We start from the raw sequence: 20700 nt of genomic DNA, 5'->3' as shown, positions 1-20700 counted from the left end.
ACAGACTGGAGAGATGCTGCTAACAATGCTGAAGTAATTCTTTGTCAGAGTATGTTTACAAAAAGAAACAGAGAGGACCAGGGCAGAAATGTACATGGATTTCTAGAGGACACAGACTTCAAAACAGATTTTCTAGTCCCTTATGCCTTTAAGCATTCTCTTAAAACTACAATTTGGTTGGTATTTAGAACAACAAAAACAAAAAAAGGTGAAAAACCACTGGTGGTTTTCAGCAAAGAAAGTTGTAGGGAGGAGGAGGAAAGTAAGGGGGCGAATGGAAGTGTGGAAATGAGACCAGTAATTGTTTTCAGACTGCAGGGGCAGAACTGCTAAGTCTTGAGCCTGACCTTCAGGGAATGCTTGCAGCCGACTCTGAGCTTGGAGACAAAGGGAAGAAAGTCACCATGGAGAAGGAGCCAATGGCGTGGCTGTATGCAAAGTAGGAGTCAGTGTGGCTGTCCCAGGAGCTGAGAAGAGGGAAATAGGAAAATAAAGTGATAGGAAGTATGGGGCAGAAAGAGAAGAACAGGAAGGGAAAGAGTGAAGATAAATTCCCATAAAGAAATCTTTAGCAGGGGACCAAAGTATTTGGAGTCTTGGGACTTCCTATTTGTGAACAATGTACTGTTGGCATATATGAAACAATACAAGCCTCGGGTTAGGCTATTAATAAAAGCAGTCACCATTTATTTTGTCCTTTCTAAGTGTCAAACACAGCCCGAGGTACATTAAGTAGCCATCTCACTGAGCTCTCCCTGGTGGAAATAGGAATAACAAATAGTAAACGCAAGCTAGTATGGATGGTCCTTGCTCTGCACCAGGCCCATCCTACAAACTCTATATAGCTCATATAACTTAGGCTATGGCATCTTTGCTGTTGTGCCTCAGTTTCTTTATCTATATTTTGGGATGTAAGAGGAAGAAATGTGGCAGAGCTAATATCACCCCTCTACAGGCAGCACTGAGGCTTCATCCTTGGCTTTGCTAGGAAAAAAAAACCCCAGGAATTCCTTCCTGTCCTAAGTCAGAAAACAACTTGGGGGAAATGGAGGACAGAGTAAGAAAGAGAGAGTGATAGCAACTGTGAGGCCTGCCAGTGTGTCACTCTTCTTTCTCCCTTTCTCACAACAATCCAATCTCTGTGGTCATAAACTAAGTTAACTCAGGGTTCATAAAGTTACAGGGCTGGCACACAAAAACACTGAGTGATGGGAAGAACTGGAACCTGGGTTTCTTCCTGATTCCTCGAAACAGCTTGCTTGGCTCTACACTTGAGCCATGCAATGGCCTGAGAGTGAGAAAAATCCACAAAGGCATGGCTAAAGGTGGCAAAGGAGTTTTAGTTACAAAGGAGTTTTATTTACAACCCAGAACCCAGAACCAGAACAGCCTCCACCTCCAAACCTCCAAGGGAACTAGCTTCTTTCTATTCCTCCCTCCACAGGCCTCCTCTCTCTACAGCCTCTAGCCCTTCCTCGGGCCTCTCTGCAGGCCACAGGCCTCAAGGCCGCTCTGCAGGCCTTAGGCCTCTCCCAGCAGGCCTCAGGATTCTCTGCAGGCTTCAGGCCTCAAGGCTGCTCCTCCCCACAGGCCTCTCCACAGGCTCAGACACCACTCCGTTCAGCCTCAGCTCTGCTCCACTCGTGTCCACTCTGCTCCTCTGGCAGGCACTTCCTGCTGCTGCCCTCTCTCCTACACACACACACACACACACACACACACACACACACACACACACACACACACACACACACACACACACACACACACACACACACACACACACACAATGTGCATGCGCATACATGTCCCTCCCCCCATGTCGGAACACAGGCCCTATATCTATTTAGGCTGTCACGCCCCTGACTCAATGGCTCTGATGCCCAAGCCAGCCCACTGTCCCACCACTTATGACCGCTCCTTAATGCCCCACCCCCTCCTGTGCCCAATCCACGTGGCAGGGATGTCAGTGAGGTCAGGACCTCCTGCCCTGCTGGTTATCACAGCCACACTTCCACCCCAGGGTTATTTTGGAGATGGAGTCTCTGATATTTTGTCCTAGGCTGGCTTCGAACTGTAATCCTGTGGATCTCAGCCTCCTGAGTAGCTGGGATTACAAGAGTAAGCTATCATCACCCAACTAGTACAGGACTCCCCCTTCTTTCCCCCTGCCCCACCAGTAGACCATGCTGTGCTACAGTGCCAGAGAGAGTACACCAAATCATGGGGCAAAGGTCAGCACAGAGTATGAGGAGATCAGTAAATATGCTGGGGAGTATGAATGAGAGGTAAAAGACAGCGTAGTTCCACAGCAGTCAACAGTTCCAATACCAGATCCTGGAACTTGTAGTGTTGTCACATTGATTCTCTGGCTCCCGGGGAAACAGGGAAAGGTCAGTGTGATTGTAGACTTTTCCAGAAGGGAGCACACCAGTCTTTATCCCCTCTACCATCTGTATTCTGGGTCGGAGTGCTTAACATCTTGAAATATTTTACTTCTGTAGCACAGAACAAGTGGTAGTAACTTTAACCCACTCCCATGGTCTCCCTGGGTACGTGTGTCAATTTGCTTAGGTCTCCTTACAGGCTGGTGTGCTGTACCTGTGTTTTCAAATACAGCATGACTTACTGTGTTCTGATGGGGAAAAAAAGTAGTTTTCTGGGCTTCACTGGCCTAGATGCTCCTATTTGCCATGTTTTTGCTATATTGAAGAACTAGAGGGAGGAAAGACTTCCTGAAAAGTCAGTAATTTCCCAGAATTCTCAAACCAAAGAAATTTTTGGTGGTCATACCATCTAGGCTCCAGGCAATGATTCCCCATGCAGAGTGGGCTGAATGCCATGGTTCAGCAGGCGCCCATCTATCCAGAATCAATAACTGGGATTATGTGCCACATTTAGTCCTAACGATTTCTCTCCTCTCACTATTGTCTTAAAGTCTCCACTGCTTGGTGCCAAAGTGTGGGCAACAGACCCCCCTCCTTCTTGCCCAGGTGACAATGCAAGCAACTACTGACTTCCCAGACAGCACAAGTCCTCCATACATTTGCATAGTTTTTAACTCAGCTCTTCCATGTCTGGAAAGACACCCTAAGGAAATAATCAGGTCATTGCATGAAGATGAATGAACATGAACATTCAGTAGCATAACCTTAATAATGATAAACAATTAAAAATAACCTAATTTCTACTAGGAGCAATTAACTAAATCCTGATAGAATCAACAGTGCGAAATACATGGAAAAATAAGAGATGTATAATGTATGTAAAATCTTGTGTAAAGTATATGATATTCTATGTAATTTCATGGCAAGAAATCTATGCTATAGTATGAGCAAAGTAAGTTATAAGAGAGTATCTGGAGTACAATAATGTGTTTAGAAAAATTTTGTGACAACAAACAGAAAAGGTCATCTTGTCTTTTGAAGGTGGAAGAATGGGAAAGAGGGTTTTTCTTTTTTTTTTTTTTTAGTTTTTATTATAAAACTGATGTACAGAGAGGTTACAATTTCATACGTTAGGCATTGGATACATTTCTTGTACTGTTTGTTACCTTGTCCCTCATACCCACCTCCCTCCTCCCCCTTTCCCCCCCTGAGGTGTTCAGTTCACTTACACCAAACAGTTTTGCAAATATTGCTTTTGTTGTTGTTTCTCTTATTTTACCCTTTGTCTCTCAATTTTGGTATTCCCTTTCAATTTCCTAATTCTAATACCAGTATACACGGTTTCCAATATACTCAGATAAGATTACAGAGATAGTGTAGATACAATCAAAAGAAGGTGATACAAGAACGTCATCAATAGTAGAAACTACAGATACACATGGGATGTTGAAAGTAGTTCCAACTGTGATATAACAATCATTTCCATAAAATGGAGTTCATTTCACTTAGCATCATCTTATGTGATCATAAGGGTATATCTATTGGCCTCTTGTGATCCTCTGCTGTGACTTGCCTAAACCTGTGCTAATTATTCCCAATAAGGGAGACCATAGAGTCCATGTTTCTTTGGGTCTGGCTCACTTCACTTAGTATAATTTTTTCCAAGTCCTTCCATTTCCTTACAAATGGGGCAATGTCATTCGGAAAGAGGGTTTTTCCCCCCTTCTTAATCTTCTGGGTTGTTAAAATAGTTAATAAGAAAAATTTCCCTAAAATATCAAATATATTTAAGCCAGTCTCTGGTGGCTCATGCTTATAATTCTAGCTACTCAGGTTGCTGAGATCTGAGGATTGCAATTCAAAGCCAGCTTGAGGAGGAAAGTCTATGAGACATCGCCAATTAACTACCAAAAAGCTAGAAGTGGAGCAATGGCTCAAGTGGTAGATCATCAGCCTTGAACAAGAAAGCTAAGTGATGGCACAAAGGCCCTGAGTTCATGTCCAAGCACTAGCATACACACACAGACACGCAGATCTTTTGTTTAGAATTGCTCATGTGTCTTTTCTTAAGCCAACCTGTTACTCTATTTGGACCTATCTCAAAGTGGGGCAAAAAGAGAGGCCAACACTTTCTCCATTTATCAATTTTGTTTTATGCAGTAAATCCAAGTGTGAGTTTGAAGAGGAAAATGCATATAGTTTGAGTGAGAGGGGGTGGGGGGTAGGGATGGACGCTAAGATAGGAAGGGCTAACTCCTTTACCTTGTTGATTAATGTCGGTTGTCTGATTGATGTTCCTACTCTAAATATTTAGACTAGGACCTTCTTCAAAGCCGGCCATAACTTACCTTGCAGCAACAGCCTAATACATATTTGACACTTGAATTGATTTGGGGCCTTAAGCAACCATAGGGGCTGCTGGCAAAGCACTGCCATCTCTTTTCCCTTGTGGCATGATGGGACACTGGGAGAAGTAGATGTATGTGTGCCATGAATCATTCCAGCTGATCTGAGTCCAAATACTGGTTCTGCCACATGCAAGTAATTTCCTTCCCTGTAATATGGAGAGTACAGTATCATGTTCATCTCTCCATTTCCCCTTCCTCACCCTTCTACTCTATTTCTGAGTTCAACTTTTTATACTCTATGTAAATGAGACCATGTGGCATGTGTCTTTCTGTGCCTAACTTTTTCATTTAACACAATGTCTTCCCAGCTTCATTACTGAATAGTATTCCATTGAGTAAATCTAGCATGTTTTGTCTATGCATCCGTTGATGGGCACTTAGGTTGATTCCATGTGTTAGCTATTGCAAACAGTGCTGCAGTAAACATGGAAATGCAGATGTATTTACACATACTGGTTTCATTTCCTCTGGTAATATACCTGGTGGTAGGAAGGTTATGTAATATGATAGCACTTTTCCTCATTTTGTTAAGATCTCCATTCTCTTGTCCATAATATCTGTACTGATTTAAAGGTCTTAATTATTGATCTTGCAAGATTATCATAATGATAAGAATTTGGCCATCTCTCTCTTTTTGGCAACTTTTCATGGCTTTTGCCTTGTTTTAGCCTTTGAAAACCATTTAGCTGATGACCAAAAAACTAGTCATCAAAAACCACTGTGTATAAATCACAGTTTGAGCAGCCATCTCTAGAATAACACAGCAGCACTGCAGTCTTTTTTCTGAGAACACTTGCTCTTGGGTTTTGTTGGGACATGGAAAGGAACTGTGTTTAGCAAGAGCTGGTGGATGATTAAGTAGCCTTATCTCAACTCAACATCTCTGTAAATAAGTCAAGGCTTACAACAACCGTATGCAAGTTCTGGAAAGGTCCAAGGCCTTAAAATAGCAAACAGCTTGGGAGAAACACATCTTCCTAATGGAACAGGGAAACACACACAGGCAAAAATGACTGTCGATTATTTATATTCAGTCCAGGTTATAGTATATGAAGAAAACTGATCATTGCTGACTCATAATTCTCTACAGAAGCTACGGTGTACACCATTTTCAAGGAGAAAGAAGAGGCTGAGCAGATGATCACAGCCCTTAGCATATTCTTCTGAAAACTCTGTGTCTGGGCTCCTCCCACTGTCCTCCATTAATATCAAGAAATAGCCTCACTGGCTGGTGCACAAACTTTGTCTCCTTTGACACGATCTAGGCCATGGTTTGTGCAATTTACAGAATGTCTCTAAGAGAGTGGCAGGCAGAGCGATATATAGAAAAATGACCCATGTTCTGTTCTTTGTTTATACTAATGTGTTACAAGGCCAAAATAATTTTACAGATCTCATCTAGCTACCATAGTTGGTGGACCAAAGAGCAGGTTAACTAATGAAAGAGAGAGAGACAGAGAGACAGAGAGAGAGACAGAGAGAGAGACAGAGAGAGAGACAGAGAGAGAGACAGAGAGATCTTAGTAAGGCTGTTCTACAGCTATGTAAAAACACAGAACTTTAATACACATACTTACAAAAATGTTCCTGGATATTATATTGTTTAAAAAAAGGATGAGTGGGCAGGCAGACAGTATGATTAATATACTATCATGTTCATTTCAATCTTTAGATTGATGGAGGGTATTTATACATGTAGTAATTTGCAAAGTAAAAAAAAAAAACAAGTATTTTCCTCCTGGGGCTACTTTACCTTGGCATTCATAGCCCCTAAGTTATGGCTATGAAGCTAGTTCATTCCTATTGGCTATGATACCAGCTGCCTCTTGATGGAGAAGTCAGGTAGTTCTTAAGTAAAAGAGAAGTCTCTGGACACACTTTTCTGGGACAAAGCTTTCCTAATCCTCTCCAATTGGAAACAGCACCAAGGTGCTGGCAGTGTTGCTCCTAAGCTTAGAATATTGAGGTAGCTCTTGATAATATAACTAATCTTACACCAAGTTAATTGCTGGAAGGTTTCAGTCTAAGATATGTGGCAGTAAGGTGCTACCACCACCACAGGTGAATGTATCAAACTTATATACTACTCCTCTTCTATTTTTCTCCTAAGTTCTAAAATGGATAATCTATCACACTGAGATGGAGGGTCAGGCCAGTCAAACAAAGGAACTCTGAGGTTGGCCTGCAATGTAAAAACTGTCAATTATCCTATTTTATGTTCTACCTACATTTGTAGTAGCTGGGTCCTCATTTCCATTAGGCCAATTTGGTACAATGCTGCATGTTCTAATCCTTTTATCATCTTGTCTGAACAAGAGAAATGAGTGCAGATGAAGGGGGAGGAGGAAAGGCAGGGAGGAAAGGAAGAAGAGAGATGGAAAGGAAGAAAGAGGATCATTTTATAGGGTGATTCTTTTTTTTTTTAACTCTTGATTTGACAAAAGTCAGGAGTTAAAAATGAGTACGAAGTGTAACTAAATGAAGGCTTGTCACTGCTATACAAGGAGGGTGATTCTGCTCAGAAGTGACCTGCTTTTAAAACCTTGAATCTCTTGTGTTTTGATAATCTTTATGTGTGCCAAGACAGTCACAGATCCTGCCTAATTTCTCTATAGAGCATGAAGCAGGGTTGGAGAACAAGGCTCAGGGTATAGAGAACCAGGGCCAGTGGTTGGCATCAAGGTCATTAGCTTGTGTCACTGCCCTAACAGGAGTGTGTAGAGAAGACCACTTCACAGAGCAAGGATGTTAACCCTCTCCTGCACACTGACAGGCTTACCAAAATGCTTGAAAGCACTCTGCTGTAGCATTACAAATTGCTACAAACACAGCTGTTTAAAACTGTACATATATTATCTGTTCTCATGGGTCAGAAGTCCAGGCTTAACTTGACTGGGTCTTCTTGTTTGGCCCTCATAAAGTAATCAAGCAGTATCTTAGTCCATTTTTGTTGCTATCACTGAATGTCACAGGCTGAGTAATTTACAGTTTTTTTTTGCTGTGTATATCTGTAGACTAGGAAGTTCCAGATTACATATGTGTGTGTGTGTGTGTGTGTGTGTGTGTATACATATATATGTATATGTGTGTATATATATATATATATATGCACTGATGTTTTTCTTGTTAAAAAGGCTCTAAAGGGTCCCAATGTATATTGCAGGGTATCAAATAGTAAGATTGCATTTCCTAGCTCAGATTTTTCTTCTTTATATAAAACCATATCCTGTAGAATTAGGGCCTCACTCATATAGCCTCATTTAATCTTTATTACCTCCTTAAGGCCTCACTTCCAAATTCTATAGTTGGATCACATCACAGGAGGAATACGTTTTAACATGAGTATGAACAGGTTTCAGCCTGGCTGTGTTCTCATCAAAAGACTCTATTGGGGAAGGATCTATTTCCTAGTCCATTCAGGTTATTGGCCAAATTCATTTCCATGATGCTTTATGACTGAGAACTCTTACCTTTTATTGGTTGGTAGATGGTGGCCATGAAAGTTCCTTGCCATGTAGACTGTCCACATTATCTATTACTTCATCAAGCCTTCAAGAAGAGCTCTAGCTCTCGTCTTTAACATATAGTCTTTCACAATGTATAGTAATCATGACCATGATTAATTATCTTTTATTGTTAGAGGGAAGCCATGGGTCCCATATATACTTCAAGGGAGATTATATAAAGACAAGGATAGTAGTAGATTGTCACAGGTGATTGGAGGGTGGGGGTGGAGATGTCATTCTACTTACTATGACCTAATGGGAATTCTTCTCCAAACCAGCTGAGTCTGGCAATCTTCAGTAGAGTGATTAACCATCCTAGCTACCCTTGGATCATCTGAGGTGAAGTACTTGAAGTTGCACATACCAGGCAACACTTCAGTCTCCGGAAAACCAGGACAACTGGCCAACCTAAGCAGACCCTAGACCTTCTTTAATCTCTCTTGGACTGGTATTAGGGATAAAAGGCAAAACAACAAGGTCTCATCCAGAGATCATTAAGCTGCTCTGTGATAATCCTTTGGAACTATGTGATGTCTGCTTTTCATGGCCAAAGGTTGATGAATCTACAATTTGATCTCTCTGTGACAAACCAAGGTCTATAAAGGAGTTAGAGAATCCAGCTCTCTAATTATGAGCCAGAGAAAGCTCTTCCACACCACTGCATAGAAGACTTGAGTATGTTTTAGCTGTTTCACACACAACATGGAGTTGATGCTAAGAAAGAAAGGGAGGATTAGGACTTTTTGATGTTGTTGTTGGTTGGTTTCCTTTCCTTTCCTTTCCTTGTTTTCTTTCTTTTGATACCAGGGTCTTCCATTCTTGCTCAGCTATTTTTCTCATGGCTGGAACTCTACCACTTGATCCATCACTCTAATCTTGCAACTTTTGCTAGTTAGTTGGATATAGGGTCTCATGGACTTTTCTTCCCAGGCTGGTTTCAAAACTTGATCCTCACATCTCCATCTGCTAAGTAGCTACGATTGAAAGCATGAACCACCAATGCCTGGCTTTTTGATTGTCAGGCGGTTTTGTTTATAAAGAAAAGACTGTGTCTCATAGTGTAGGAGAATCATGTAGGAGAATATCTAAGATGGGGCAAGAATGTACTCAACTCAATAGCATGTCCTGAATTGGCTAGTTACTAAAAGGTGATTTCAGGTACTTTAAAACAGAATTGTGTATTATTTCAAAAGAAGAAGCAACCCATGAATTTCTAAGTCCATGACAGGAACATTCCAATCCTGTTGGCATTAAACACAAGCTGGTGTTTAATCTCCTAGAGACAGAGTCAATCAACACTGGGTATAGGCAAGGTTATGTAATTGGTGAAAAGTACAGACAGAGTTGATATGGATAAGCAGAGTGGTAGTTTCACATTGTGTTGCTTAAAGTGGCCTGATTTATTAGTCAGCACAATTCTACCTGCTCCAGTCAACCCTGGCCTATAAGCCAATCAACCTAAGAAGCATCTTTACACCTATTGGGAAGAAGATTCAAGCAATAGCTTAGTTCCTTATCTGACCAGCCAGGCTGACTTCAGTTAACTTGATACCACAGAATTTAGATTAACTGGTAAATAGATTTCATTTTTTAGAATACTAACCTTAAAGTACTTTGATTTGTTTGACCACCTATTTCCTCATTAACCCCAGACAGAACTCAGGGTGATAAAAATAGAATGGTGGATCCACTGTCTCCAGAAGTGTGAAGCTGTTTGTCTATGATTACTTGGAGACAGAACTTTGTAACAGGGCCTCACTTCTCTGAAGTTCTGGACAGTACTATGCTGGTCCTAATAGCAAGCACATTAGTCAATATAGCTCTGGAATTTCAGTTTTAGTTAAAACTATATTTTAGTGAAAACATATTCAGGTGTAAAGGATGTTAGGTAGCCATGGGCATAGTTGGAGTACATTATTGGATATTGGGTAGTATTTTGTAGAGCTGTTAAAAACTCTAGGTACAAATTTCTTTTATAATACACTACAATGATCATAGGTGAATGTTCTCCATGACTCCATGAGGTCTTATTAAAACATGCAACAGGTATAAACCTACATGAATAAAAATAATGGAAGGGAGAAACTGAAATAGACAAGAGTTTCCACCTTGAGCCTGGAAAGAACTGTAGGAATGGCAGTTGAAGAAGCAAAGTATAAGGAAGCCACAGAACAGAGGATGAACTGTGAAGGAGGCAATCAGTCTGGAAGAAGAGGCAGAGGGAGCCTGTTTCTTACCTGTGGGTATTGTATTTCAGAGAACAGAAGAGAAATTCCAAGATGATTAAATATATTCAGAAATATGGAAAATGTGCACTTCTAAAAGCAAGAAAAAGATAATTCAGAGAGAAATGAACAGAGAATAAGAGATCTTGGGATTCAAAATTATGGTTGTTAAAATGAAAACCTTTATAGCAAGTTCAATAGATCAAGCAGTAGAAATATCCCTGTAAAGATTTTTAAAGATAGAAGAAATAGAAGAGTATTAATTCAAGATATCTGCCATCTGATTAATGGGATCACTGAAGTTCAAAATAGTGAGAATAGAAATGGGACTTTATCAAATAATTTAGTAAGACAATTTGTTTGATTCTTCAGAAAAAGACACAAAGTACCATGTATAATGAGTAAGAAAGGTCTCAATCAGACATAGTGTGCCAAATTTTAGAGCATAAAGATCGAAGAGAAGATCTTAGGACCTTCTAGAGGAAATAAGATTGATACTGGCATACATTCGTTTGAAATATTTAAAGTTAGAAAGAAGATCAGTATCTTCAAAATCCAGAGACTATATATTATGAGGCTAGATTTCAATACAAAGACAAACCATTTCAATGGTGCTAGAACTAGTTTTATTAGCTATTCAGAGTTCGAAAGTGTGCTCTTTATTATGCTCTTTTACATATGCCAGTACATGACAGCAGTTAAACAAAGAAAAGGAAAAATATGAGTTCCACGAAAGAAAGCGATTGGTCCCAGAGAGCAACAGATCTCAACTGGACAAAAATGAAGAATGTAGAAATACAGATAGTAAATTGACTAGAAATGATGACAATGGAGAAATTTAAGAAACTTGGGGGAATTATGAAAAAGGATAGGAATAAGCCATCCAAATTGCCTCTAGGAAACGTTTCTATTGGGTATCCTATTGGTCATATTAGATCTGCTGAGGACCCACAAACCCCAAACCAAACCATTATTAGGGCTTTCTCCCACCAGATCTCTCTCTCTCTGTCTCTGACTCTGTCTCTGTCTCTGTCTGTCTCTCTCTCTCTCTCTCTCTCTCTCACACACACACACACACACACACACACACACACTTGGAATGGTACATGATTCACACTAAAAAACAACAGGGCTTGTCTATAGTTTTATAAGCACCAATTGTGAAAGAAATTCTGATTCTGATGAGTACAAAATTTTGTATTATAGTAGATCCAAAGATGCTTTCAATGTTCATCCAATATTCAAACAGTATTTTTAAACTCCAGGCCCAAAGTTCAGGAATCTTAAGCTATGTCCGGCCACTTGTCTCTATGGTAAAGGGCAGAGAAAGGAGATTTATTACATGCCAGTCATGGGAAGACATCTTAAGCTGTCTTTTGGGGTATAGACATTGGCATTAGGTTAAATATGGAGCATTGAATGTAGGGAGAAGGGTATGAACAGTTAAAACAGTTTTAAGTCATAGATATGGCCTGGCTGACAATTACCTCAGTCTTCATCCTTGGAGGAGTTCCAGAGAATTGTTATCAATTTATCGCTTTCACAGAAACAAAACAAGATGGTCTCCTGAATTTCTAGCTGTTTCCTTTAAAAAGATAAGAAGAATGTATTGTCTTTTTGAGGGGCAGTTTGCCTTCCACACAAGATGCTTATCAATGCATTTTCTTTATTTCCTTGTGGAGACCAAGGTGATTGGAGAGAATAGCTTACATCAAAGGGCACAGATACAAAGTTGGGGGGAATTTTAGTTAATTCACATGGCCCATCAAAGGCATTTTTCAAGTTGTTTCTTATATGCTCAGTTAATGTGGACTGAGAGGGACAGAGTATATAACTTCTTTGATTTTAGATCTGTATTCTTTCCTTCCTTCCTTCTTTCCTACCTTCCTTCAACAAGCTGTTTGTGAGTACAATGCTTCTTAATCAAGGTCACCCCTTTCATCATTTTCCCCCACTTCCCCCAACACTACCCATCCTCTCAATTTACCTAAATTCGTTTTAACACATGTACATTATTATCATTATTATTATTATTATTATTATTATTATTATTATTATTATTCAGTATTTGTCTCCTGTGAAACATCGTTGAAGAAATGTAGGTTTTTTTTTTTCAAATAACTGCTGCTCTTGAGGGCTAGAGGGAGGGGAAGAACATTTTAGCTGTACAAAATGGTGGTAATAAATGCCTTTGGTTTGGTTATCAAGATCCTAAACCTCTTATCTCTAAGGTAGGAACTTGGAGCTCTCATCACTGCTCTGGTAGCGCTAATTGCCTTAGATGGCTTATCTTGTTAACAATGTATGTAGGATCAGGCTCTGCAGGTTTAACAAGATCCACCTAGTGCTCTTCCTATGAAGTGAGCTCTGTAGTGAAATCATCCAATGCAGTTGATGGGGGCTGTTGGGTGGAGCTTGAAGAATTACTTATTCAGAAAGGGTCTGGAAGGGTCTAGGGAGAGTCAGCTATTATAACAATTCTCCAGATTTGTGTAAAATCTGGAATGGGCTAAGGATTTTAAAGTTTCTGAGCAAGACTGACTCAATACCATTTAATCTTCATGCTTGACAGTTTGAAAGACCAGCAGAATCTTATATGCTAGAAGGGGAGAGGCAGTCATACAGCCTGTGTGGAATCCAGGTGTAGCCTGTACCCACAGCTCTAGGGAATGTCAGAGGGAAACTCTGCTGGCTGTTTCTCTACAAGATTCCTGGAAAGGCAGTCAGGAGTAGGGGACTCAATGTTAGGAATCTGTATGTCTGGACTGCATAGTGGGCCAAAGAGGTTTCTTGAGGAATGAGGGTCTCGGGTGTTCATTGCATACTTTGTCAGCCTCTATTTAGCAAGGCCTTTCATGCAGCATTAGGTAAAAGCCAAGACAACTACTACATAAAGGCAGTTTCAAAATATGCCCCTCATTTGTCATCTCCAAAATATTGCTTCCTATGAATCTTCCTGATTTGAAATTCTTCAGCATTGTACTTCTCCAAGTAGGCCCAGCTCTGCTCTCTATTTGCTCTATAAGCTTTTGTCTTTAGCCCTTGGTTTATTTATTTATTTATTTATTTATGTATTTATTTATTGTGAAGCTTGGAGTGAAGAATAGGTGTGGACTTATTTCTGCTATAGTTTGAAAGTATCACTTGCATTGGAGTTAGAAGAGGTCAGTGGGGGCCCATTTATGGGATTAGAAGAGCAAGAACAGGAAGAGACCTGAGCTTGCATGTTCCTTTGTTTTCACCAAGTAATGCCACAGACCATATGGTAATGCAGCAAGAAGGCCTCTGTCCCTCAAACACCCTAGTTTCCAGAACTGTAACAAAAAAAAATCTGTTTTTAATAAATTACCCAGTCTCAGTAGGATTCTATAACAGCATAAAGCAAATGAAGGTCACTTCTATTATCCCTGCCAGCTCAGACATCTCAGAATTCTATACTCTCTGAAAGTAAAGAATATTCCAGAACACCCCCCCCCCTTTTTTTTTATCAGATGATACATCTAAAAGCCAGGCAAGGAAAGGGTGAGCAGTAATGCCTTCTAACTCTTCAGGTCCAGGCTCAAGACAGACCCTAGTACCTTCCCAGACAGATTTCTGTCTTTGTAGGGAAAGCAAGCACCCTGTTAGTTAGTGTGGAGGCTTCATAAAAGCACAGGAGCAAATATGCAGTTCTTCGCAAATATTCGATTTACCCAGACATTCTTGGCTGCCTGTGGGGAGCAGGCTCTCTGCTGACCCAGATAAGCAGACCTGGACCCTGTGATGTTGCTATGAGCCACTTCAAGGTGTCTCTCACCACAGGCCATCGTCAGGCTGGATGGCCCTGTCCAAACACAAACACACTGGCAGTGGTATCCCTGCCTACCCAGATGTGAACACAAAAGAGATTCTGCTGCTAATAAGATCCTCTGGTGTTTGTAGCACTAAGCAGGTAAGGTCATTAAAACTCTTCTTTAAGTACAGTCCTCCCTCCCCATTCTGGCAGAGTCAAAAAAATAGATTGAAGGAACTGATTAAATAGGAACTATTTCCTATTTAAGTTAATTCAATGGAAGACAATTTTTTAACGTGTGTGTGTATGTGTGTGTGTGTGTGTGTGTGTAAGGGATGGGGAGCTCAGGGGGAAGGAGAGATTTGAGATGACACTATGGGTCCCTTGGTTAAAGAAGAAAAATGTAGGGCTTAAAATGGTTTCCTCTGGGGGTTGTTTGTGAAATCAAAACGCCTCTCTGGTTTGCAGTTCTGAAACCCACTACTGTGACATAAAAAAAAATAATAAAACACTTTCAATTTAGAAGGGACAAAGTCTCCAGCTCCTGGAGTCCTCCACAAGGCAGAGGAAAATGCTGCTGGAGGATGTGAATGCTGAGGATTTGGGTTTCACACACTGGCATTGATCTCAGCACCCTTGGCTTGTGTTACTGATCTCTTCTGAGCGTCAAGCTCCACCTCTCTCCCTCAGGGGAAGAGGATTGATTGCAGGGTGTCACTGTGAGGCATGGATAGAGGAAGGACAAAGGAGGCCAGTCCCAGGATGAGGGGAGGACCCCAACATGCTCTTCCAATAAACTGTGATCCTACAAATCAAAGTCTCATCCTTAGCATCTCCTGTCCTCCTGTACTTTGTCAACACTTTTCTCCTGGGAAGGCTCCATGCTTTGAAGGATGTTCAGGTTAAATCTCTATTTACACCATCACCAGGAGTGGGGCATGTGGGTAAATGATTAATCCTCCTTCTCTCCAGTACCCTGGACTCTGTGCACACTAGATTTCTTGATTTAGAAAGACCGCCCTGGCACCTTTTTCTGTCTACTTGGCTCTAAGTGATTGTCTACTGAATTAAGAATTTATTCAACAAATAGTTATTGAGTGAGAACATATGTGTCAGGAGCTTAGATTGCTCCATGAATAAAGCAGATACAGATCTCTGCCTGGGTAAAGTTCATATTCTACTGAGGGAAGATAAATGGTAAATAATAAGAACACTAAATAAGTAATTTCTCATAGGTTATAAGAAGATGGGTAGTACAGGAGCTGGAAGGAAGAATTGTGAAGGAGAAACTGAGAGAGCAGAGGAGGACACTCTTGGACATATTTTGGGGGAAGGAGTCCTTGGGTAGAGACTGTGGACAAGCGAAGAATGCTGTGATGTGGGCCTCCAAATCTCAGGGCTCCAGGAGCTTCTGAGGGTAATGGTGCTAAGCTGGGGAAGCACCTGGTCTATTTGTGGGAGGACACTTAGGAGGCTAGGGTGACTGAATCAGAGTGGGTGGCCAAGGGTGAGTCATAGATAAGTCTAAAAGGTCCTGAATGTCTAATCTCTGTAGGATATGATGGGTCACTATAAGATCTTCCACTTATATTCTGAATTAAAAAAACACAAGTTAAAGCACTAGAAGGGCATTGTATAACTTCACTTTTTTGAAAGAAACTTTAGCTGTGGTGAGAAGAAAGGATAAGAGAGGAGGGGGAAGGGTATGAAGAGGAAAGAGATAAGGGAGACTTTGGGTGGGGCAGCTGAGGTAGAAGTGAAGAAAAATCAATTTTTAAATATAGTTTGGAGGTGGATCCAGTAGGCTGATGGGTTGGAGGTCGGCTGAGACCTTAGATATATTTAATGGAGAGAGTAGAATTCCTTTCAATGCAGATGAAAGAGAGGAGTTTTCTGGAGAAGACCTTTAGTTCTATGGGCGTAGGGTCTGAGGTGTCTGTGACAGGTGTCTCAGTGGAGATAACTAGTATGCAATGGGAGATATAAGTCTAAATTTCTGGAGAGATGTCTGAGCTTCAAATATATATTTAAGAATGTTTTTCATATACATGATATTTAAATAGATGAAGAAGAAAGCAGGATCCTGGGCCTACTAAAACCATGAGTTTAGAAGGTGAGAGAAGAGGTTGCAAAGGGGAAATGAGAAAGGGAAAATCTGTAGAGTAGGAATTTATGGGGTTCTTAGAGCCAGGAAAGATGCATATCATCATCAACTGGTGATGTAGGCAAGTTAAGAATGATGAGAATTACCTTGTTGTTTTTTTTTTTAGCAATATGGAAGTTGCTGGTGACTTAGACAGGAGTAGTTTCACAGGAGTGGTGGTGCTAATGCTCTTCTGGATTGGGGTTGGGATGAAAATGCAGGGAGAAAATCTGTTAATACTATAGAAATTATAGAGGAAGTTGGAACATCAATGAGCAGAACAAATAGGTATGTGTTAAGTATCTGCTTTGTTTGGGTAATTATATTTGATTTGGCTTCATTGTTACCATAGGATATATATAGTAATAAGAATAAAAAGCTAATGTATAGAATATTTGCCAGGTACCCAGAACTATGCTAAATATTAGAGGAGAAATAGAAATATCTACTTTCCTGTACGTAAGGACTTTGTAGCTATATAGAAAAGGGAATTGGAGCATATGAATATGGGCATATTCAATAGAAGGGACCATAAATAAGAGTGAAAGGAAGGTACTCATGCTGCTGGAGTCACGGGAGTTCAGAACAAAGAGAGAGGAGGATCATATTGTCCAAGCCAGTGGGTAATGCAGACTGATCACTACAAGTGCCTAAGAAGACAGAAGCACTTAGTTATTATATAGTTATTTTATGGTCCATGTTGCAAACTTTTTGGAGAGCTGTCATGAGTCCATGTGTATTTTAATTGATTCTGAAGTTATTATTTGAGCATCTACTATGTATAAGGAGCCATCTGAGTTACAAAGATACCTAGATCCATTTCAGTTTTTTACTGCCTAGAAGAAAAGCAAACTAAGGCCTCAGAGATATTGGAAGTGCTCACAGATGGGCATTCATGGGACTATGGGACCAAGGACAGAAATATCTGGCCTTCATGCCCGTTATCTCCCAGCCAGGCCTTTAAGCTCATCTTTTCCTTTCAGTTAACCTGAAAGATTCATCTCCCAAAGTACCATGGCATTTTTAGAGGTTCCTTTCCCTTTTGACCCTATGTCTACACACAGTTCAAATAAGTGAATGTGTAGCTATGAAGAAATATATTTGTGAGGGCTAATGTGAAACCAAGTCTGAATCTACTGGGAATTATTCAAAATAGGCTTTGAATAATTTTGTGTCGTATGCCACTATGTCCATAATAGTCCTGTAGCTGCTAGTTACAATTCTCTGGTTTTCCTATTGTTATAGAGAACTTGAGTCTCTGTACTTATGAACAGAAATAGAAATAATTCCAAGGATGGATGTTAATTAATTCTATTGGTCTCTTAAATGCACCTCAGGGTTTCTAAGAAACGTTTGTTTGCTCTTCCTAAAGCATGATAAATATTAAACCATTAACAATGCTTTATTATAAAGGCCAACTCAGGTAGTACTGGAGCCATGTCTATTTACCTAATGCTATTATGGTCTTTACTGTTCATCTTAGGTGGGAGGAGTGACAGATCAGTCTTTAGGTTGACACTGAACACCAATCTCAGCATACCCATCATCACCCTTTTTTCTTCTGACAAACACACTGAAAACATGCTGGGTTAAAGATCTGTCTTTGAATACTTCATTAGGCAATAATCTTAGTTATTGTCCAGAGACTGGACTGAAACCCCTGTAGTATTAGCTATGAAAATATTCACTAGGCTGGACAGCCTGGAAAATTTTCAAGATTTTCTTTCTCCTTTAGCAAAATACAAATATTCCCCTTCAAGAGAATAAACTTATTGATTAACCAGAAGGAAGTTGTAGCTACACACTGAGCCTGATGCAAAATGTTAAAGATACAAGCACAAATTCTCAAGTGACAGGTGATCTGGGCAGGAGTCAGAATCCCAGCTGAGATTCTGCATGTGTTGTCAGTGGCAAAACCAACGAATGCGGAGCAGGTAGGAGAACAAAGAAACTTTCCCTTGGGTGGATCAGGGAGGAGACCCTTGAATAGGAAAAGTGAATATAGGCACACACGAATCCCAAGTAGTGGGGTGAGTACACAATCAAGGTAGCCCATGTCCCTGAGTAGGTTTTCCTTCTGCTCTGAGGTCTTCATCCATGGCCAGTTTTCTCTAGATTAGAAGCTGTGGCAGAGATAAAAATTACATTTGAGCTTCAAGACACCAGGAGCCCTAATTGCTCCAGAACCACGGTCAGCTCCTTCATCTTCTAGCTCTTCCTATTTTGCACAACATTTTAGCAAGATGAGTTTCATAGAGGCCACTGTAAATAGCACTTTCAGCTTCTACCTTATTTATCCAGGGACAACTTCAGAAGAGAATCCAGATGGTGTCTCCAGACTGGCTGCAGAAATCATCATGGTGTTGTGAGACAAGAAAATATGGTAAAAGGTGAATGACTAGATCTGATGTTGAAGGAACATTGGGGAAATTGAGAGAGGGAAGTCCCTACTGACATGTTGGTTTATCCTAGCTTTCAAAATTCTTTCTGGAGCTGCAGAGAAAGAAAGAAAGAAACCTGTCCCATTTTCTTAAATATGAAACACTGGCTAAGACATGTGTCAAATGAAATCACCTTTGTAGTCATAGTTGATATCTTTTAAAATTTGGCAATCATACACTATCAAATCCAAGTGCCTATATCCTGGTTCTGATTTACTTAGCTAGGGACAATGTGCCAATATATACTAGGTAGCAGTTATCAGACATGACCACAAGAAACCATAGCACTGCCAGCCAATGCTCAGCAAGACTTCTAGCCCCAAAGTGATATTCCTTCATACTTTCCTTTTCTTTTTTTTTTTTTTTTTGGTGGCCAGTCCTGGGCCTTGAACTCAGGACCTGAGCACTGTCCCTGGCTTCCTTTTGCTCAAGGCTAGCACTCTACCACTTGAGCCACAGCGCCACTTCTGGCCATTTTCTATATATATGGTGCTGGGGAATCGAACCCAGGGCTTCATGCATACGAGGCAAGCGCTCTTGCCACTAGGCCATATTCCTAGCCCTCCTTCATACTTTTCTAACTTTGAGTTTTTTTCCCCTTCGAACAGTGGTTAGTTTTCAAAGAGCCACTTAATAGGTAATCTGAAGGCAAATCGTTTTTAAAAATTATTCATTGGCAGTATCCTTCTCTCTGTTGACTCATTTTCTTGATTGGCATCTTTATCTCTGTTTATTCTTGCTTAGCCAGGAGACCATAATTTAATACAAACTGGAAGGGATACGTGGAGGCTATTGTGAAAGCCCAAGAAAGATGAAAAGGATCCAAGCCAGGGGTCTGGAAATGGAAATGGATATAAGGACCAAAGAGAGATGATCCAAGGTCACATCTGGATTGCCAACTTGGAGGCTACCAGTACAGGAGGAGAAGTCACTCTCCTTTGAATCTGTTCAAAAGAAGCCATCTCTAGGACATCCAGGTGGAGATTATTTCATCAACAATTGATTATTCAAGTCTAGCGTTCAGTGGAGGAGACTGGACTAAAGATGTTCCCATCTGTGCTTATACCCACATATGACAGAATTCCATTCCCCCACACTTCAGAAATTTTAGCATCAATCACTCCACAAGGTCATGGTTTTTAGGCTTTATCTTACTATTTATTTCTCAGATCAGACTCTTTTGACCAAAGTTAGCCATGACATAACTCCCTATTGGTAAGTCATATAAAGAATTCAGAATGGAAAATCAGAGAAGAACTGAAATAGGAACTCAAGTAGAAGGAACCAAATAATTATGAATATAAACTACAAAGTACTGCGGCCATTCTTTACTTTGTTCTTTGCTTTTCTGCATGGAACTGGACATTCTGAAGTTCTTGGAGGAAGATCGATTTAGTAGTTTCAGCAACTCACCCCCATGAATTCTCTCCATAGACAATAGATTATCATAGTGCATCTGGCCCAAAGTGCCTGTGGTGGTATAATGACTTAACACCAGAGACATTGGAGAGATAATAAAATAGTCTTGGCAGTTGGGATGGACTGGGAATGACAGAGCCTGCACAGAGTGTGCTATGTTGGTGGTGCAGTTGCCTGAAGTAGTGCTTCTGTGACCCATGGCTCTCATGTACTGGGAAGCTGAAAGCTGGAAACACCAGTGTTGATTCCCTTCCTGAGCCAGAGCACGCTAACAGCTGAGAAACCACACTTCTCTCTTCTTTTTAGCCAAACCATGCTTTGGTCCACTCTGTCATTCTTATCTCCCCAATTAGATACCCAGAATCCTTCTACCACCTGCCACTCTGCCAAAGATGTCGA

The sequence above is a fragment of the Perognathus longimembris genome, chromosome 11, assembly GCF_023159225.1.
Source record: "Perognathus longimembris pacificus isolate PPM17 chromosome 11, ASM2315922v1, whole genome shotgun sequence".
Lineage (NCBI taxonomy): Eukaryota > Metazoa > Chordata > Mammalia > Rodentia > Heteromyidae > Perognathus > Perognathus longimembris.
The sequence above is the reverse complement of the archived record's forward strand: the minus strand, read 5'-3'. Positions refer to the sequence as shown.